The sequence below is a fragment of the Pongo abelii genome, chromosome 16, assembly GCF_028885655.2.
Source record: "Pongo abelii isolate AG06213 chromosome 16, NHGRI_mPonAbe1-v2.0_pri, whole genome shotgun sequence".
In the NCBI taxonomy this organism is placed as follows: domain Eukaryota; kingdom Metazoa; phylum Chordata; class Mammalia; order Primates; family Hominidae; genus Pongo; species Pongo abelii.
Window position 1 is genome coordinate 88,870,980 of NC_072001.2, and position 7,510 is coordinate 88,878,489.

Below are 7,510 nucleotides of genomic sequence, written 5' to 3' on the forward strand. Positions count from 1 at the left end.
AACCTCTGGCCTCAAATGATCTGCCTGCCTTAGCCTCCCAAAGTGCTGGGATTACAGGCGTGAGCCACTGCACCCGGCCTACTCCTTCTGTCTAAAGAAGCTGTAGCTACTCATCAGTCTTCATGAAGCCCCTTTCTCTAAATTTTTTCCTCTCACACCTCTGGCAATGCCATCATGAAGACCTTTGTCTGACATAGAAAGCATGCTTGTAACCGCCCAGTGTGTTCACCTTGCCTGGTGCCTAGACAGAGCCAATTTATCAAGACAGGGGAATTGCAATGGAAAAAGAGTAATTCATGCAGAGCCAGCTGTGTGGGAGACCGGAGTTTTATTATTACTCAAATCAGTTTCCTCGAAAACTCAGGGATTAGAGTTTTTAAGGATAATTTGGTGGGTAGGGGGCCAGTGAATTGGGAGTGCCAATTGGTTGGCTCGGGGATAAAATCATAGGGAGTCAAAGCTGTTCTCTTCTGCTGAGTCAGTTCCTGATTGGGGGCCGCAGAACTGATTGGCAGGTACAGGTGGGGCCATCCGGTGTTAGAAATGCAAAAGCCTGAAAAGACATCTCAAAAAGCCAATCTTAGGTTCATAAGAGTGATGTCACCTTCAAGAGTAATTAAGGAAGTTGCAAATCTTATGACCTCTGGAATGATGGCTGGTAATATTTAGAATTCCAGCCCCTCTCATCTTGACTTGGTGGTGGCCTTTCATTTGTTTTACAAGAAGAGTTTAGCCTTTTGGGAAGGGCCATTACTTAAACCATACACTAAATTCCTTCCGAAAGCTAGTTTGGCCTATGTCCAGGAATGAACAAGGACAGTTTACAGGTTAGAAGCAAGATGGGGTCAGTTAGTTCTGATCTTTTTCATTATTATAATTTTCTTTCTTTCTTTCTCTTTCTTTCTTTCTTTCTTCCTTCCTTCCTTCCTTCCTGTCTTTCTTTCTTCCTTCCTTCCTTCCTTCCTTTCTTTCTTTCTTTCTTTCTTTCCTTCCTTCCTTCTTTCTTTCTTTCTTTCTTTCTTTTTTCTGAGACAGAGTCTCACTCTGTCACCCAGGCTGGGGTACAATGGCAAGATCTTGGCTCACTGCAACCTCTGCCTCCTGGGTTCAAGCAATTCTTGTGCCTCAGCCTCCCAAGTAGCTGAGATTACAGACATGTGCCACCATGCCCGGCTAATTTTTGTGTTTTTAGTAGAGACGGGGTTTCTCCATTCTGGCCAGGCTGGTCTCGAACTCTCAACCTCAGGTGATCCACCCGCCTTGGCCTCCCAAAGTGCTGAGATTACAGTCATGAACCACCACGCCTGGCCGTCATAATTTTCTCAGTTATGATTTTTGCAAAGGTGGTTTCATGCTCATGCACTGGCGTGCTACAGTGGCGTGGAAGAATGAAGGGTATGACTAGTCTGGTCTGTGGGGCAGCAGGCATGTGCAGAAACACCAGGCGGAGCTTTAGGTGTCCAGAGCCTGGCCAGAGATGCCAGTGGCGGGGGAGCTACCACAAGGGCGGGAAAGGCCAGGCACCGTGGCTCACGCCTGTAATGCCAGCACTTTGGGAGGCTGAGGCAGGCAGATCACCTGAGGTCAGGAGTTCGAGACCAACCTGACCAACATGGTGAAACCTCATCTCTACTAAAAATACAAAAATTAGCCGGGCATGGTGGCACACATCTGTAATCTCAGCTACTCAGGAGGCTGAGGCAGGAGAATTGCTTGAACCCGGGAGGCGGAGATTGCAGTAAGCCGAGAACACGCCACTGCACTCCAGCCTGGGTGACAGAGCAAGACTCTGTCTCAAAATAAATAAATAAATAAATAATAAATAAAACCAGAAGTGGGGGAAGGAGCTACAGGGAGGAAGATAAGTGGTGTCAGAACAAATGCCACCATTTAGAAACACTGACCCGGCCTGCCCTACTCCTTTCCTTCTCAGAAATGAGGAGGAAAAACACAATAGGGAACAATGGTTAACAAACAACGGTTGAAGATGCAAAACAGTTTGTACAGTGTGCTAACTTTTGGCCCCCAAGTGGGAGAATTCAGAAACACTCATGGAAATGCATGTGTGTGAATTAAGATTCCCTCGAGGACATTCAGAAAATAACCCAGCAGCTCCCTGTAAGTGGGGAGGGGCAATATTGGGCAGAGGTGGACTCCACGGGACACCTTGTTAGTTAGTTTCATTTCTGAGCCATGGGAATCTATTGTTTATTCAAAAAATAATTCAAAGGCCAGGCATAGTGGCTCACACCTGTAATCCCCGCACTTTGGGAGGCTGAGGCGGGCGGATCATGAGGTCAGGAGATCGAGGCCATCCTCGCTAACACGGTAAGACCCCATCTCTTCTAAAAATATAAAAAATTAGCCGGGCGTGGTGGTGGGCGCCTGTAGTCCCAGCTGCTCTGGAGGCTGAGGCAGGAGAATCACTTGAACCCAGGAGGCAGAGGTTGCAGTGAGCCGAGATCGTGCCACTGCAGTCCAGCCTGGGCAACAGAGAAGACTCCATCTCAAAAATAATAATAATAATAATGATAATAATAATACTTCAAAAACCAAGTTGGAGGCTGAAAAAAATCAGTTAAAATGATATATTTCTATGTATGAATAAGAGGAAGAAGAAGGATAAAGGAGGCTTGTACTCTATCCATATGATCTGGAGTTTTAGAAAAATGTATTCGGGGTTTCTCTGTATAATCAAAAAATAATGTTCAGAAGGAAGGAACAAAGGAAGAGAGTGTGGGAGAGCAGGAAAGAGGAAAGAAATGGCATTTGGAGAAACCCAGAAAAACCTGAGTTTGCATCCTGGCTCTGCCACCTTGTGGGTGCCATGGACAGCTGATTTTACCCCTCGCAGCCCCAATTTTTCCATCATTAAAGGGGAATAATAATAATTCCTACTTCATAACGTTCGGAAAAGGTTAGATTTTAAAAAATCATTCTGTGTAAGGTTGAGCGCGGTGGCTCAAGCCTGTAATCCCAGCACTTTAGGAGGCCGAGGCAGGCAGATCACCTGAGGTCGGGTGTTCTAGACCAGCCTGGCCAACATGGTGAAACCCTGTCTCTACTAAAAATACAAAAATTAGCTGGGCGTGGTGGCATGCGCCTGTAATCCCAGCTACTTGGAAGGCTGAGGCGGGAGAATCACTTGAACCCAGGAGGCAGAGGTTGCAGTGAGCCATTGCACTCCAGCCTGAGCAACAAGAGTGAAACTCTGTCTCAAAACAAAACAAAATTCTGTGTAGAGCACTTACGGCAGAGCCTGGGAGCGAATAAACCCTAGCCAGGAAGCATCCTAGCTGTGAGTACAGCTGGACGTTTGTAAGTTGCCAAGGAGAGTCCCTTGGTTACTCTTCCTAAGTGCTCTATTAATTGTAATTTTTGTCCGTGAATGTCACTATTATTATCAATGTCATCTCTGATAACTCCCCAGCTAGAGGGGTAAGAACTTCTCACTTGCCACCCCTGAAAATCTTATAGCATTAGGATTCTAATACTTGCTAGTTGTTGATGGCAGAGGGGGTGGCCTCCACCCCTTGGGGCCCCTCCCTGGCATCCATGAAAGCTGTGGGGATGTAGCCAGGACAGGACTGGAAGATTCCTGGGCTTGGTTCCAGAAAAGCTCCTCCAGAAAAATAGACAGTGAGTCCTGTGGAATTTGGTTCCATGTTCAAATGAGTCCATGCATACCCAATTGGGGATGTTATCTAGGGGTTGTTTAAAGACCACAGGCTTAGTTCATTAATGTGTTGATTTCAAAATGTCTATCAAGCATGCAACATGTTCTAGGCACAATGCTGGGAGTTGAGTAGATCTAGAGAGAGAAGGGATACAAAGGTGAATAAATCCTAGTCCTTGTTGTTAAAAATAGCACAAATAATGCCTAATGTTGCAAAAAAAGAAAAAAGAAAACAAAGAATGCGATAGAGTCAAATAACATGCCATGGCAGAGTTGGAGAAGAAAAGATGAGGTTTGGAGGTAACATTTGCACTGGGTCTCGCTAAGTGGGTAAAATTCAAAAGGGGTAGAAAAGCATCTCAAGGTGTAAATGAAGACTTGACATGGGAAATTGCAGGGACAGATTCAAGAAAAGAAAAAGAGGCCCTGGGAGGAGTAACTGGGAGCATGGGGAAGGGAAGATGAGAAGAATAAAAATAAACTGGCTTCTGGCTAGCAGTCCTGCCAATTGTCCTGCTACCAAGCCTCCCCAGGTCCATCATATACTGAAAACTCACCACAGGAAAAACCAGGCATGTGAGTAAATTAACTGTTACTGTTTATTTATACAAAGGATCGCCTACACGCCAGTGAAAAGTAATCAGCTGTCTTTATGTGCCAACACGGATACATCTTGAAGACTCCTGTTGAGTGAGAAAAGCAATTGGCAAATGGGTACATAAAGTACAATCATATTTATGTACATTATAACATCTTACAAACAATGCTGTAAAGTATACACTATTTATAGATAATTGCAAATATTGTATAAATATAAAAACACCGTGTATGCATATACACTCAATATGCAACAGTTTAACAAAATATTTTGACAACCTCAATAAGGCTGAAGATTTCTGGGAAAATATAGGTTATTGAAACTGCCTCAAAGATGTAGAAAACACAAATAATTGCTCAGGCCCAGGAGTTTGAGACCAGCCTGGGCAACATGGCAAAACCCCATCTCTACAAAAAATACAAAAATTAGCCAGTTGTGGTGGCAGGCATGTATAGTCCCAGCTACTTGGGAAGATGAGGTGGGAGGATTGCATGAGCCCGGGAGGCAGAGGTTGCAGTGAGCCTAGATCGGGTCACTGCACCCCAGCCTGGGCGACAGAGCGAACAGAGCAGGACTCTGTCTGAAAAAAAAAAAAAAAGCATAATCCTAGGCCTCATCCCCTGCCAAGATCTGTAGGTGGAAGTGGGCCTGGGAGCCTAGAAGACAGACAAACAGAAAGAAAGAAAGAAAGAGAGAGAGAGAGAGAGAGGACAAACAGTTCAATGACAATAAAAAAAGGATTAATCTATCAGGATGACATGGTGATTCTAAATGTGAATGCACCAAAAAACAGAGCCTCAAAATACATGAAGTAAATAGTATAAAGCTAAAAGGAGAAATAGACAAATGCACAATCATAGTTGGGGACTTTAAAACCGTCCACTCAGCAACTGATAGTACTATTAGAAAACCAGAGAGGATATAGATCTGAAGAGCACAATCAGTCCACAGGCTCTAATTGATATTTATCAAACACTCCTTCCAATAACAGAATATACATTTTTTCCCCAGGTGCCCATGAAGCATTCACCAAGATGGATCATATCTAGGGCCATAAACCAAATTTCAACAAATGAAAAAAGAAAAAGAAATTATAGAAAATGTGTTCTCTGACCATAATGGAATCGAACTAGAAAACAATTACAGAAAAACAAACAGAAAACCTCTAAACATGAAGGAATTAAACACATTTCTAAATAATCTATGGGTTAGAAAAGAAGTCTCAAAGGTAGAAATAATTAGCAAATACACACACAATCCCAACAAGAAAACTTTCCTGACAATACAATATTGAAAGCCACAGAAGTAGTCCAATTCCCTGTAAAGTAGAGAAGCCAAGTTCTTAATAAGATGCTGTTTGTTTCAATACTGAAAAGAGGATTGATTTGGTGTGCACCAGCTGGCAAATGTTCCATACTTTCTCTCTCACATGAGAAGATTGGACCTTCAAGAAACCTACACATGGCTGAGCTGACAGCGTCCCTACACACTCTCCTTCCAATATAGTTTCTTTCTAACTTTCCTCCAAGTTTGAGTTGTTTCCAGATGTATGCCTGAGTTTGAGAACATTTCTGTTTTGTTTGTTTGTTTTTTACACAAGACATGGTTCAGAATTGTTGGTAAATGGAAGTTCTTCATGACATCATTTGTATGAGAGTGGATCATAAATAATAAATAATGTACACTGCTGACTATGAAAAATTGCATAGAACAGAATGAAAACAAAAATACAGCCTATCATAATACGTAGGATGTAGGGAAAGCAGTGTTTAGTGGGAAATTGATAGCACTAAATGCTTACATTAGAAAAAAGGAGGCCGGGCGCAGTGACTCATGCCTGTAATCCCAGCACTTTGGGAGGCTGTGGTGGGCGGATCACAAGGTCAAGGGATCGAGACTACCCTGGCCAACATGGTGAAACCCCGCTTCTACTTAAAATACAAAAATTAGCTGGACATGGTGGCATGTGCCTATAGTCCCAGCTACTCAGGAGGCTGAGGCAGGAGAATCGCTTGAACCCAGGAGGTGGAGGCTGCAGTGAGTGGAGAGTGTGCCATTGCACTCCAGCCTGGGTGAGAGAGGGCTCAAAAAAAAAAAAATCTGATTCTTAAGAAAAACATCAGTAAAATTGATAAACTTCTAGTAAGATTGACAAAAACAAAAGAAGAGAAGACACAAATTACCAACAACAAGAATTAAATAGGGGATATTGCTACAGATCCTGTAGAGTTTTTTTTTAAAACAAAGTTAATAAAGGCATTCTATAAACAACTTGATATGCTTTGGCTCTGTCCACACCCAAATCTCATCTTGAATTGTAGCTACCATGATCCCCACATGTCATGGGAGGGACCCAGTGGGAGGTAATTGAATCATGGGGGTGGGTTTTCCTGTGCTGTTCTCATGAGATCTGATGGTTTTTTAAAGGGTAGTTCCCTTGCACAGGCTCTTTTGCCTGCCACCATGTAAGACATGCCTTTGCTCTTCCTTTGCCTTCTGCAATGATTATGAGGCCTCCCCAGTCATGTGGAACTGTGAGTCCAATAAACCTCTTTTTCTTTTCTTTCTTACTTTCTTTCTTTTTTTTTTTTTTTTTTTTTTTGAGATAGAGTTTCATTCTTGTCCCCCAGACTGGAGGGCAATGTTGTGACCTCAGCTCATTGCAACCTCCATCTCAAGCAATTCTCCTGCCTCAGCCTCCCAAATAGCTGTGATTACAGGCACACACCACCATGCCTGGCTAACTTTTGTATTTTAAGTAGAGATGGGATTTCACATGTTGGCCAGGCTGGTCTTGAACTCCTGACCTCAAGTGATCTACCCGCCTCAGCCTCCCCAAGTGCTAGGATTATAGGTGTGAGCCACTATGCCCGGCCTAAACCTCTTTTTCTTTATAAATTACCCAGTCTTAGGTATGTCCTTATAGCAGCGTGAGAATGGACTAATACACAACTTTACAGTGATAAATTTGACAACTTTATGAAATGGACCAATCCTTCAAAAACCACAAACTATCAAGACTCATCCAAGATGAAACAGAAAATCTGACTAGTCCCATAACCACTGAAGGAATTGAATTAACAATTTCAAAGCTCTCCCTGCAAAAATATCCAGGCCTAGATAGTCTCACTGGAAAATTCTAACAACATTTAAAGAACAACGAATGCAAATTTTACACAATTTCCTCCAGAAAATAGAAGGCATAGGAATATTTCTAAAGTTATTTTGTGAGGCTA